General features: G+C 38.7%; 1 non-coding gene across 1 annotated transcript; it reads right to left on the reverse strand.

Annotated features, from left to right (window-relative positions):
- Positions 1-12872: 12872 nt before the first annotated feature.
- LOC148580343 (small nucleolar RNA R71) lies at positions 12873-12980 on the reverse strand. Its single transcript, XR_015895819.1, has one exon. It is a non-coding gene; the product is annotated as a small nucleolar RNA R71 (small nucleolar RNA).
- Between the last annotated feature and the right edge of the window lie 283 nt (positions 12981-13263).

Raw genomic sequence — 13263 nt, forward strand, 5'->3', positions numbered from 1 at the left:
CTTCTTCTAATGATGAGTTATTACAATCTATTGATCGGAGATAGCAGGCCATGGAAAATAACCTTACTTTTACTCTAAATGGTCTGAACTCTACCTTGCAAGCTCCTGTATCACAGATTGGATCACTAAATAACTCCAACAACCAGCCTTTAAGCTCCAGTGGAATCCCCTCTCAACCATTACCCAATTCAAAGGGTGGCATCAATGCCATCACCCTAAGGTCCAAAACCACACTGCAAGAGAGGAATCAAGAGGAGCCAAACCCATCAGAACACACCTCAACTGAATAGGTGGTGGAAGTAGAGGATGCTGAAGAGGAAGAGGACATACAAGACATGGTTGAAGAAGAAGAAGCTCAACCACAAAAGGAAGCACCAAAGTAGGCAGACCCTGCAGGAAACGCCCTCCCTATTCCATTTCCACAAATTGCAAGGAAGCCCAGGAAGCAGATGGAACTTGATCCCAAAATGGTAGAAATATTCAAAAAGGTTGAGGTAACTGTTCCCCTTTTTGATGTTATTCAGCAGGTACCTAAATACTCAAAGTTTCTAAAGGATTTATGTATACATAAAGACAAAATTAATGAATTAGAAACTATTCCTTTAGGTAGTTCTATATCTGCTTTAATGGGAGGTATACCTGAAAAGTGTAGTGATCCAGGTCCATGTATGGTTAATTGTACTATTGGTGGTGTGATATTTTCTGACTGCATGTGTGATTTAGGAGCATGTGTTAGTATAATGCCTTTGTCTATATATGTTACTTTGAGGCTCCCTCCCTTAAAAAGGTCGACAGCTCGTTTTGTGTTAGCAGATAAAAGCATTATTACAGTGGTTGGAATTGCTGAAGATGTATTAATGAGCATTAAGGGGCTCACATTTCCCATTGACTTCTATATCCTGGAAATGCCCCCTAATGACTCAGGAAGGCCATCATCAATCCTGCTTGGAAGACCATTCCTGAAGACTTCAAAGTTCAAGCTGGACGCATTTTCCGAAACTTATTCCTTTGAAATAGATGGCAGAATAGTGAAATTCAGTTTAAATGGAGCTAGGAAGCACCCTCTGGATGATCATTCTATCTCCCAATGTGACATTATAGATGAAACTGTGGCTGAAGTTTACCAGGAGGAATTAGAAGAGAAGTACACAGGACGAGGTCCAACTGTGGGGACATCTTCAGAGGACAATGAGGACACTTTGCCATTATAACCAGCCCCAGATAATCCAGAGCCTGACCATAAGCAGAAATCAGAATTAAAGCCCCTCGCTCCACACCTCAAGTATACTTACCTTGAGGACAAGCAAAAGTTTCCAGTTATCATTGCAAGGGAACTCACTTCCCAACAAGAAGAAGAGCTACTCAGTGTGCTGAGGAAACACAAGAAAGCAATCGGATGGAGCTTGGCAAACATAGAAGGCATCAACCCTCAAGTTTGTGAGCACAGAATATTTTTAGAAGAGGGAGCTAGGCCTGTTCGTCAACCCCAGAGAAGACTAAATCCCACTATCTTAGAAGTTGTCAAAAAGGAAGTGACTAGACTACTTGAGGCGGATATCATTTACCCCATCTCAGACAGTGAATGGGTAAGCCCAGTATAAGTGGTACCCAAGAATTTTGGAGTCACCACAGTGAAAAATGAGCATGGAGAGCTCATAGCAACCAGAGTACAGAACGCCTGGAGGGTCTGCATTGATTACAGGTTCCTCAACCAGGCCACTTGTAAGGATCACTACCCCCTTCCATTCATTGATCAAATGCTGGATCGCCTGTCAGGTAAATCATATTATTGCTTTTTAGATGGTTACACAGGCTATTTCCAGATTCATATAGCTCCTGAAGATTAAGAAAAGACTACTTTTACATGTCCTTTTGGCACTTATGCTTATAAGAGAATGCCCTTTGGCTTGTGCAATGCACCAGCTACTTTCCAAAGGTGCATGATGAGTCTTTTCTCTGACCTTATTGAGGACTGTATGGAGGTTTTTATGGACGATTTTAGCGTTTATGGTGATTCTTTTAGCTTTTGCTTGGATAGTTTATCTAGAGTATTAGATAGATGTGTCAGTACAAACCTTGTATTTAATTTTGAAAAATGTCACTTTATGGTAAAACAAGGAATTGTACTAGGACATGTTGTGTCTAATACTGGCATTTTTGTAGATCCAGCAAAGGTGGATGTTATTTCTAGTTTACCTTACCCCTCCTCTGTGAGGGAAGTCCGTTCATTCCTTGGCCATGCAGATTTTTACCGGAGATTCATTAAGGACTTCAGTAAGGTAGCACTACCCTTATCCAGACTACTGCAGAAAGATATTGAGTTCGAGTTCAGTGAGGATTGCAAACTAGCGTTTGATAAGCTGAAGACCGCCCTGACTCAAGCTCCAATTGTGAAAGGACTAGACTGGAGCCAGCCATTTGAAATCATGTGCGATGCTTCCAACCATGCAGTAGGAGTAGCGCTGGCTCAGCGTGAAGGTAAGGACTCTTTTGTAATTGCTTACGCGTCTAAGACTTTAGACACAGCTCAGTCTAATTACACTACTACTAAGAAAGAGCTTCTTACTATTGTTTTTGCTCTGGATAAATTTCGAGCCTATTTACTTGGTACTAAAGTAGCAGTATACTCAGACCACGCAGCTCTAAAGTATTTATTAGCTAAAAAGGAGTCCAAACCAAGGCTTATACGTTGGATACTGCTACTACAAGAATTTGATTTAGAAATTAAGGATAGGAGTGGTACCCAGAATCTAGTGGCAGACCACTTGAGTCGCCTTGAGCACATTAAGGATACCGCCACTCCTATAAATGATAATTTCCCTTTTGATAACTTATAAGCGGTATCTGAAGTAGTCCGTTGATATGCGCCTGTAGCTAATTATCTAGTTAGCCGCACCTTTCCTCCAAACTTTACTAAGCATCAAAGAGACAAGCTGAAAAGTGAGTCCAAATATTATATATGGGATGACCCATATTTATGGAGATGTGGCGCTGACCAGGTAATTAGACGATGTATGCCTCAATCAGAATTCCAGTCCATTTTAGAGGCTTGCCACTCATCTGAGAGTGGAGGACATTTTGGCCCTCAAAGAACAGCTAGAAAAATCTTAGACTGTGGATTCTGGTGGCTTACTCTTTTTAAAGACGCTGCTGAATTTTGTAAATCTTGTTCCCCATGCCAAAGGTTTGGTAATATATCCAAGATAGATGAGATGCCTCAACAGACTATGCTTTTTTGTGAAATTTTTGATGTTTGGGGCATTGACTTCATGGGTCCATTTCCAAATTCTAATGGTCATTTTTATATATTGTTAGTTGTAGATTACGTTTCTAAATGGGTGGAAGTAATTCCTACCCGCACTGATGATGCTAACACTATTGTTTTCTTTGTTAGAAACCACATTATTTGTCGCTTTGGATCACCACGAGCAATCGTGAGCGATCAAGGCACCCATTTCTGTAACAGGAAACTAACAGGATTACTGAAGAAGCATGGGATGGTTCATAAAATGGCAACAGCCTACCATCGCCAGACTAATGGGCAAGCTGAGGTGTCTAACAGAGAGATAAAGAGTATATTGCAGAAGATAGTCAAACCTCATAGAAGAGACTGGAGCACCAGGCTACAAGATACACTCTGGGCATACAGAACGTCATACAAGACACCCATTGGGATGTCCCTTCCGCTTAGTTTATGGAAAAGCCTGTCACCTCCCAGTTGAGGTAGAGCACAAAGCCTTTTGGGCAGTAAAGAAGTGCAATATGGGATTTGAGAAAGTCGGAGCTGAAAAGAAGTTGCAACTGCAAGAATTAGAAAGCCTTCGCCTAGAAGCTTATGAGAACTCAAGGCTGTACAAGGAAAAGATGAAGGCTGTGCATGATAAGCACATCAAGAGGAGAGAGTTTCAACCTGGGGACTTTGTCCTCCTTTACAACTCTAGACTGAAGCTCATGCCAGGCAAGTTAAGATCAAGATGGGAAGGTCCATATAGAGTAGAGAAGGCTGAGCCATACAGAGTCTTCCATCTGAGTCATCCTTCAAGCTCTGAATTCATCAAAGTTAACGGGTATCGCTTAAAGCTATATCATGGTGAGAAGGCAACGAAACCCAAGGAGCTAGAGATCTTCCTCTTGGAGGATCCACCCACAGCAGAAGATTGAGCTAATGGAGCGTCCAACTTAAGGACGTTAAAGCAAAGTGCTAGGTTGGAGACAACCCACCATGGTATGATCGTTCCTTTCTTTCTTCTTAATTTTCTTTTTCAATAACTTTTCTCATTATTTGCACATTCAGTTTGCATCTTCATTTGCACATTTGCATATAAAAAAAAGGGGCTCGTGACGCGACCGCGTCACCGACGCGTTCGCGCCGCAGGTGAGTAAGAAAGAAAGATAAATCGAACAGAAAGTCACGCGGGAGCATGGCTGGAGGCGTGCCTTTGGCACAAATTGCCCCACGCGACCGCGTCGCTGACGCATCCGCGTCATGTGGGAATAATGTCTCCCACGCGTCCGCGTCACCCACGCGGACGCGTGACCTGAAAAACGACGTAAAAAAGGGTGCATGGCCGAAAGTTGTGCTGGAGTGGGGCTGGACTGGCGCTAGATGCACAAGCCTTACCACGCGAACGCGTGCCCCACGCGTCCACGTCATATCCCAATATTGGCCACCCACACGATCGCGTCAACCACGCGACCGCGTCACCCTGGAATTTGGCAATAATGAGTTTTGAACAGAGATTTGTGCGAGCGCGAGACTGCCCTCGCGCCAGTAGCACAAAACGAGTCACGCGTCTGCGTGACCGACGCGACCGCGTCGATTCATATAAGTGCCATCCGCGCGAACGCGTACCCCACGCGTCCGCGTTGCTTGCTCCGCACAGCTTATCCTAATCTGCCAACATATCTTATCTTTCTCTTCCCCTAATCCTACTTTTTCTTTTCCCTCATTATTTTCTTCCGTTTTCTTCTTCTTCCTTCTTTCTCACTTTCTACTTTCTCTCTCTCACCACCATTAACAAGGTTTTTCTTTTCTTCTTCCCTCCTTACTTTTCTATTCTTCTTCTTAATTTATGTTTTCTTCTTCTTTTCTTTTTCTTTTCTCTTTCATTATCCATGTTTTCTTTTTCTTTCTTCTTCTTTTAATTGGTGTTGGAAATTTCTTAGGGTCATTATTATTCCTTATAATTTGCTTGTGATTTGTTAAGGATTTGTTTGGCAATTATATATTAATTTGATAGAGTTGCTTGCATGTTTCAATTTAATACTTTCAATAGCTTATTCACCATGCATGCTATGTGTTTGTGAAAACGCCCGTATGGCATTGTGCACTATTTTTCGATATCTTTTATTCTACTACTCTAAATGCTTACTTTTCACAAAAACCCTTCTTTTATTTTATTATTTAAATATAATTATCGTTACAAACAAATTATCAGTTTGAAAGGCTTGGTAATCTAACTTGGACATTGAATGCTTGATCTATGCTACTCATGCCTTTGCTTGCATGCCAATAAACACCTTGCATTTAATTGTCATCGTATGCACTTGATATTTTTCATTGATAATTTTTCCCATGTAGTCATGACCATGTGTTAACATCATTCATCTTTTAATGTGCATTGATTACCACCTTCCCCGCCTTCTTCCTTGCTCTATCCCTTGACATTTTAACATACTTTCTCTTTTCTTTCTGGCCACCAATAAAGGCAAGGAGAAAGCTACTCCCAAATTAACAGCAAGGAGAGGAACCAAACGAGCTTTAGTGGCCGAGCCATCTTCAACTGCAGTTAAGCCCTCAACAAAAAGGATTAAGAGGATTATAAAGGTTGATGAAAAAGAGAGAGCCTTCCCAGCAAAGGACACTGCACGATTCACCAATCGCTACTGTGAGTAGATGTTCCCCATCCTGGCAGAAAGGAGTTACAACAACGAATACCTTCTTATCCTCCCAACCCGTATTGCTGAATTTGTTGAGCCGCAAACTGAAAGAAGACAATGGGGTTTCCTACAGAGACAGCCACGGCAGGTCAATCTTTCCTGGGTAGTCGAGTTCTACTCTAATTTCCACTTGCCAACCCTGCAGTCTGTCTACGTCCATCAGAAATAGGTCCCTATTACAGAAGAGGCCATTCAATGAGCTCTAGATCTCCCTCTTTCTCCAGAAGGACTGGACGTATTTCAAGAAGCCTCACTCAAGCGCCAGATGTACCAATTTGACTGGGACGCTGTTCTCAGAGTTATCGCACTACCTGGCAGCAGATGGATCTACGGATACCATCGTTCCCGACCTAAGGGAATATCGGCTTCTGCACTTACCTTGGAGGCTCGCGTATGGGCACAGATTATGTCCCATTACGTCTTTCTGAGCACTCATGAGTCCTTCACTGCAGACATGGCCGTTCTACTATGGTGCATCCTTACAGACCAGCCTCTAAACCTACCAAGACACATCCGGAATGCTATGGGACACGTACAAATTGCGGGCAACTTACCTTTTCCCGCCTTGGTCTCAGATCTTGTCTCAGCAGCCGGAGTCTCCTACAGAGCTGGGGACACCAAAGCCATGCTTCCACAGGATGATCAATACGTCCCTAACGGGAAATATATCAGATCTCCAGTCATAACTGCAAGCCAGCCCACTGAACTGGCTGAAGACATTCCTCCTTCAACATCACAAGCACCTACAACAATCCAACTGCTCCATCAGATACTTGAGAGGTTGGATCGGCAGGAGCACAAAGCAAAGCTAAGAGAGTACCGTAACAAGCGCCGATTCACATACCTCAAGGAGCTACTTAAAGGAAAATACAGAGACTCAGACACCCCAGACTCCACTTCGTTTACCAGCACAGGAAGCTATGACGGTCCCTATTGTGCAGATACTGCTACCAGCCCACCTTTGTTCCTGACAGATGGCACCGAGGACGGTGCAAAGCCTTAAGTGTGGGGAGGTCGGTCAGTACCTGACTTCCGGAGGTAATTTTTCTTCCCTAACACCAATAAAATAGGTTATTTAGTTAGTCTTTATTTTGTAGAATAGGATAAATTGCATAGTAATAGGTTAGTTGCATGCATGTTCTACTTGATTGAAAAGATAATAAGTTTCTTCTAAGACCCTATTTTTAGATCAAAATTTCACTAATTTTAATCAAAACGTTTATGTTAAATTTGCTTGAAGTTGTATTTGGAACATGATTTTTGAGCTAAAGAACACACAACCTGTGAGACTTTGAGCCTAAATACATGGTTAGATTATTTAACCATAAATATTTTATTCTTGTGTGTTTATTTCTCTATGATTGTAATATGTATTTTGTTTCATCCTATATGTCCAATGTTTAATATATTATTATATGCTTGCGTATGATTGAGGCCATTATTTGTTTATCTCACTTATCCAAATTAAGCCTACCCCTTAAGTTACCTTTGTTAGCCACTTTGAGCCTTTAAATCCCATTTGTTCTTTATTTCACCACATCACTAGCCTTAAGCGAAAAAATAATTATATATCTCAATTGAATCTTTGGTTAGCTTGAGATAGAATTATGTGTTAATTGGGTATGGGAAAATTGTGGGAACAAAAGATAATAAGGGAATGTGTCATGATAATATAATGGAAATTTGGGTACCTACTCATGTGAAACTATAAAACTGAAATTCTATGTGCATTGATAATCTGTGTTTGTTTTAGTGTAAAAAAAAATTTCAATAATTAAATAAGTGGACAAAATTTCCCCAATGCTAAGTTAAACTTCAAAGATCAATGCATATATGATAAAATTAAAATAAAAGTTGATACATAAGTATGGAATGTGAAAGGAAAAATTCTGGGTAGCTAGGTGTTTATTTTAAGTTATATGGAATATATATATGTGCTAGGTGGAAGCTTGGGTTAATTAAGGATTCAATTTATAAGCTTACTCAGCCATATATATATATATATATATATATATATATATATATATATATATATATATATATATCCGTACCCTTACCTTGGCCCCATTATGACCTTGGTATATCAAATGTTGTTGATTGGTTAGGTGAAGAACAAAAAAATTAGAAAGCATGATTAGAGAAGGATAGAGTGATTACCCTATACACTAGAGAGATTAAGAGCGTACATACATCATCAGTGAGAGTTCAATGCTTAAATTCTATGTTCCCTGCTTTCATGAGCTACATTCTTGCATTTTTATCTGTTGTTACTGTATAAGAATTGAATTAGTGGAATTTGATTTGTGATTGTCTTGAAGAGCTTATTTAATTTTGACCAAGTGGACAAGAATCATATAGTTGCATTCACATATATAGCTTGCATTGCATTGCATGAATTTTACATGTTCCTACTCATTTATTTTATCTCCTTCAACTAAGCATGAGGACATGCTAATGTCCAAGCGTGGGGAGGTTGATAAACCATTATTTTATAGTTTATATTGGGTTTAATTGCGTGGTTTTATCAAATCTTTACCCACTTATTCATTAAATTAGCATGTATTTACAATTCCTTCCCAAAATTACTCCATGGTTGAAAACTCACTTCCTAGAGATTTTTGATTATGTATTTTAATTCTCCTTTATTCCATTCGATGCCGTGATCTGTGTGTTAAGTGTTTCAGGCTTTATAGGGCATGAATGACTTGGAGATTGGAAAGGAGGCTTGCAAAAATGGAAGGAACACAAGAAATTGAGGAGATGACCAGTGAGAAGTGACGCGGACTGATGAGCGGATAATTTATACGCTTTTTGACATTGTTTTTAGTATGTTTTTAGTAGGATCTAGTTACTTTTAGGAATGTTTTCATTAGTTTTTATGTTAAATTCACATTTCTGGACTTTACTATGAGTTTGTGTGTTTTTCTGTGATTTCAGGTATTTTCTGGCTGAAATTGAGGGACTTGAGCAGAAATCAGATTCAGAGGTTGAAAAAGGACTGTTGATGCTGTTGGATTCTGACCTCCCTGCACTCAAAGTGGATTTTCTGAAGCTACATAATTCGAAATGGCGCGCTTCCAATTGCGTTGGAAAGTAGACATCCAGGGCTTTCCAGCAATATATAATAGTCCATATTTTGGCCAAGAATTGATGACGTAAACTGGTGTTCAACGCCAGCCTTCTGCCCAAATCTGGCGTCCAGCGCCAGAAAAGGATCCAAAACCAGAGTTGAACGCCCAAACTGGCACAGAAACTGGCGTTCAACTCCACAAATGGCCTCTGCACGTGTAACACTCAAGCCCAAGCCCAAGCACACACAAAGTGGGCCCCGGAAGTGGATTTATGCATCAATTACTTACTCATGTAAACCCTAGTAGCTAGTTTATTATAAATAGGACCTCTTACTATTGTATTAGGCATCTTTTGATCATCTTAGGATCTTAGGATCATCTTTGGACGCATGATCCTTTGATCACGTTTTGGGGGCTGGCCATCTCGGCCATGCCTGGACCTTCACTTATGTATTTTCAACGGTAGAATTTCTACACTCCATAGATTAAGGTGTGGAGCTTTGCTGTTCCTCAAAGATTAATGCAAAGTACTACTGTTTTCTATTCAATTCTTCTTATTTCGCTTCTAAGATATCCATTCGCACCCAAGAACGTAATGAAGGTGATGATTATGTGTGACGCTCATCATCCTTCTCCCTTATGAACGCGTGTCTGACAAACACTTCTGTTCTACATGAATTAAGCTAGAATGAGTATCTCTTAGATCTCCTAACCAGAATCTTCGTGGCGTAAGCTAGAATGATGGCGGCATTCAAGAGAATCCGGAAGGTCTAAACCTTGTCTGTGGTATTCTGAGTAGGATTCAATGATTGAATGACTGTGACGAGCTTCAAACTCGCGAGTGCTGGGCGTTAGTGACAGACGCAAAAGGAGGGTGAATCCTATTCCAGCATGATCGGGAACCGACAGATGAATAGCCGTGCCGTGACAGGGTGCGTGAGCATAAGATTCACTGAGAGGAGGGGATGTAGCCACTGACAACGGTGATGCCCTTGCATACAGCCAGCCATGGAAAGGAGTAAGACTGATTGGATGAAGACAGCAGGAAAGCAGAGGTTCAGAGGAACGAAAAGCACCTCCATTCGCTTATCTGAAATCCCTGCCAATGAATCTACATAAGTATCTCTATCCCTTTTATTGTTTATTTGAATCTAATAAAATATCATGTTTAAATCCGCCTGGCTGAGATTTACAAGGTGACCATAGCTTGCTTCAAGCCAACAATCTCTGTGGGATCGACCCTTACTCACGTAAGGTTTATTACTTGGACGACCCAGTACACTTGCTGGTTAGTTGAACGGAGTTGTGTCCACACGTAGTAAAGAGCCATAATAATGATTCCATACAATAATAAAGAGTACTACATTAATGTGATCACAATTTCGTCCACCAAGTTTTTGGCGCCGTTGCCGGGGATTGTTCGAGTTTGGACAACTGACGGTTCATCTTGTTGCTCAAATTAGGTAATTTTCCTTTTGTTTTGTTTTCAAAAAATTTTTCAAAAATCTTTCAAAAATTCCTCACTTGTTTTCGAAAAAAAAAAAATTTACTAAAAATAATGTTTTCAAAAATAAATTATTCTATGGCTTCAAAATTTTTAAGAATGAATTCTAGTGTTTCATGAAGCATGTTGAAGCCTATCTGGCTGTAAAGCCATACCCAAACTGCTTTGGGATTGGCTAATCACTTCAGTGGAGTCATGCCCAATCCTTCTGGATTGGGTATGTCAGGCTTGTCATGTCTGAATTACACTCATATTTTTATTAAAGCTTGGCTGGCTATTAAGCCATGCCTGACCCTTTGATTGGAGCTTTAAGACTAACATGGCAAGATTCCTGGAATTCATATTAAAAATTTTGGAATCCTTATTTTTCCTTTTTCTAAATAATTTTTCGAAAAAAATAAAATAAAAATCCAAAAAAAATTAGAAAATCATAAAAATCAAAAATATTTTTGTGTTTCTTGTTTGAGTCTTGAGTCATGTTATAAGTTTGGTGTCAATTGCATATGCATCTTGCATTTTTTCGAAAATATCACTCATTCATGGTGTTCTTCATGATCTTCAAGTTGTTCTTGGTAAGTCTTCTTGTTTGATCTTGATGATTTTTTGTTTTGTGTCTTTTCATGTTTATCATATGCATTCTTGAATTCTTAGTGTCTAAGCATTAAAGAATTCTAAGTTTGGAGTCTTGCATGTTTTCTTTGCATTAAAAATTTTTCAAAAATATGTTCTTGATGTTCATCATAACATTCATAGTGTTCTTGGTGTTCATCTTGACATTCATAGCATTCTTGCATTCATCACATGTTTTGATCTAAAAATTTCATGCATTGCATAATTTTCATGTTTTTCTCTTGCATCATAAAAATTCAAAAATCAAAAAAATATCTTTCCCTTTTTCTCTCATCAAAATTCGAAAATTGAGTTGACTTTTTCAAAAATTTTTAAAATCAAGTTGTTTCTTATGAGTCAAATCAAATTTTCAAATTTGAAAATCTTATCTTTTTCAAAATCTTTTTTCAAAAATCAAATCTTTTTCAAAATTCTTAGTTATTTTCGAAAATTCCAAAAATATTTTTCAAAAATCTTTTTCTCATTTTAAATCATAATTTTCGAAAATAACTTAAACAATTAATGTTTTGGTTCAAAAATTTGAAGTTTGTTACTTGCTTGTTAAGAAAAATTCAAACTTTAAGTTCTAGAATCATATCTTGTGATTTCTTGTGAATCAAGTCATTAATTGTGATTTTAAAAATCAAATCTTTTTCAAAACTAATTTCAATCATATCTTTTCAAAAATATCTTCTTATCTTATCTTTTTCAAAAATATCTTTTCAAAATATCTTTTCTAACTTCCTAACTTCTTATCTTTTCAAAATTTGTTTCAACTAACTAACTAACTTTTTGTTTATTTCTTAACTTTTTCAAAACTACCTAACTAACTCTCTCTCTCTAATTTTCGAAAATATCTCCCCTCTTTTTCAAAAATTTCTTTTTAATTAACTAATTATTTTTATTTTTTTTATTTTTTTATTTTTGATTTCAAAAATTTTCGAAAATTACTAACATTTTTCAAAAACCATTTTCAAAAATCACTAACTCTTTTTCAAAATAATTTTTGAAAATTATTCCTCCCCCATCTCATTCTATTTATTCATTCATGTCCTAACATCTCATCTCACATTCCAATCCTCACAGTTGTGTTTCTTCCTTTACATCACATCCTTTATCTTCCCCTCTTCTTCTACTTACAAAGGGATCCCTATACTGTGGTATAAAGGATCTCTATTATTATTATCATTTTCCTGGCCATTCTTCCTTGTCATATGAGCAGGAGCAAGGATAAGAACATTCTTGTGGAAGCAGATCCAGAACTTGAAAGAACTCTGAAGAGAAAATTAAGAGAAGCTAAAATACAACAATCCAGAGATAACCTTTCAGAAATTTTCGAACAGGCAGAGGAGATGGCAGGCGAAAATAATAATAATGTAAGGAAGATGCTTGGTGACTTTACTGCACCTAATTCCAATTTACATGGAAGAAGCATCTCCATTCCTGCCATTGGAGCAAACAACTTTGAGCTTAAACCTCAATTAGTTTCTCTAATGCAGCAGAACTGCAAGTTCCATGGACTTCCATCTGAAGATTCTTTTCAGTTCTTAACTGAATTCTTGCAGATATGTGATACTGTTAAGACTAATGGAATAGATCCTGAAGTCTACAGGCTCATGCTTTTCCCTTTTGCTGTAAGAGATAGAGCTAGATTATGGTTGGATTCTCAACCTAAAGATAGCCTGAACTCTTGGGATAAGCTGGTCACGGCTTTCTTAGCCAAGTACTTTCCTCCTCAAAAGCTGAGCAAGCTTAGAGCTGATGTTCAAACCTTCAGACAGAAAGAAGGTGAATCCCTCTATGAAGCTTGGGAAAGATACAAACAGTTGACCAAAAAGTGTCCTTCTGACATGCTTTCAGAATGGACCATCCTGGATATATTCTATGATGGTTTATCTGAGCTATCAAAGATGTCATTGGATACCTCTGCAGGTGGATCCATTCACCTAAAGAAAACGCCTGCAGAAGCTCAAGAACTCATTGACATGGTTGCTAATAACCAGTTCATGTACACTTCTGAAAGGAATCCTGTGAGTAATGGGACGCCTATGAAGAAGGGAGTTCTTGAAGTTGATACTCTGAATGCCATATTGGCTCAGAACAAAATATTGACTCAGCAAGTCAATATGATTTCTCAGA

This window comes from Arachis ipaensis, chromosome B10 (genome assembly GCF_059453495.1).
Source record: "Arachis ipaensis isolate K30076 ecotype BB chromosome B10, ASM5945349v1, whole genome shotgun sequence".
NCBI lineage: Eukaryota > Viridiplantae > Streptophyta > Magnoliopsida > Fabales > Fabaceae > Arachis > Arachis ipaensis.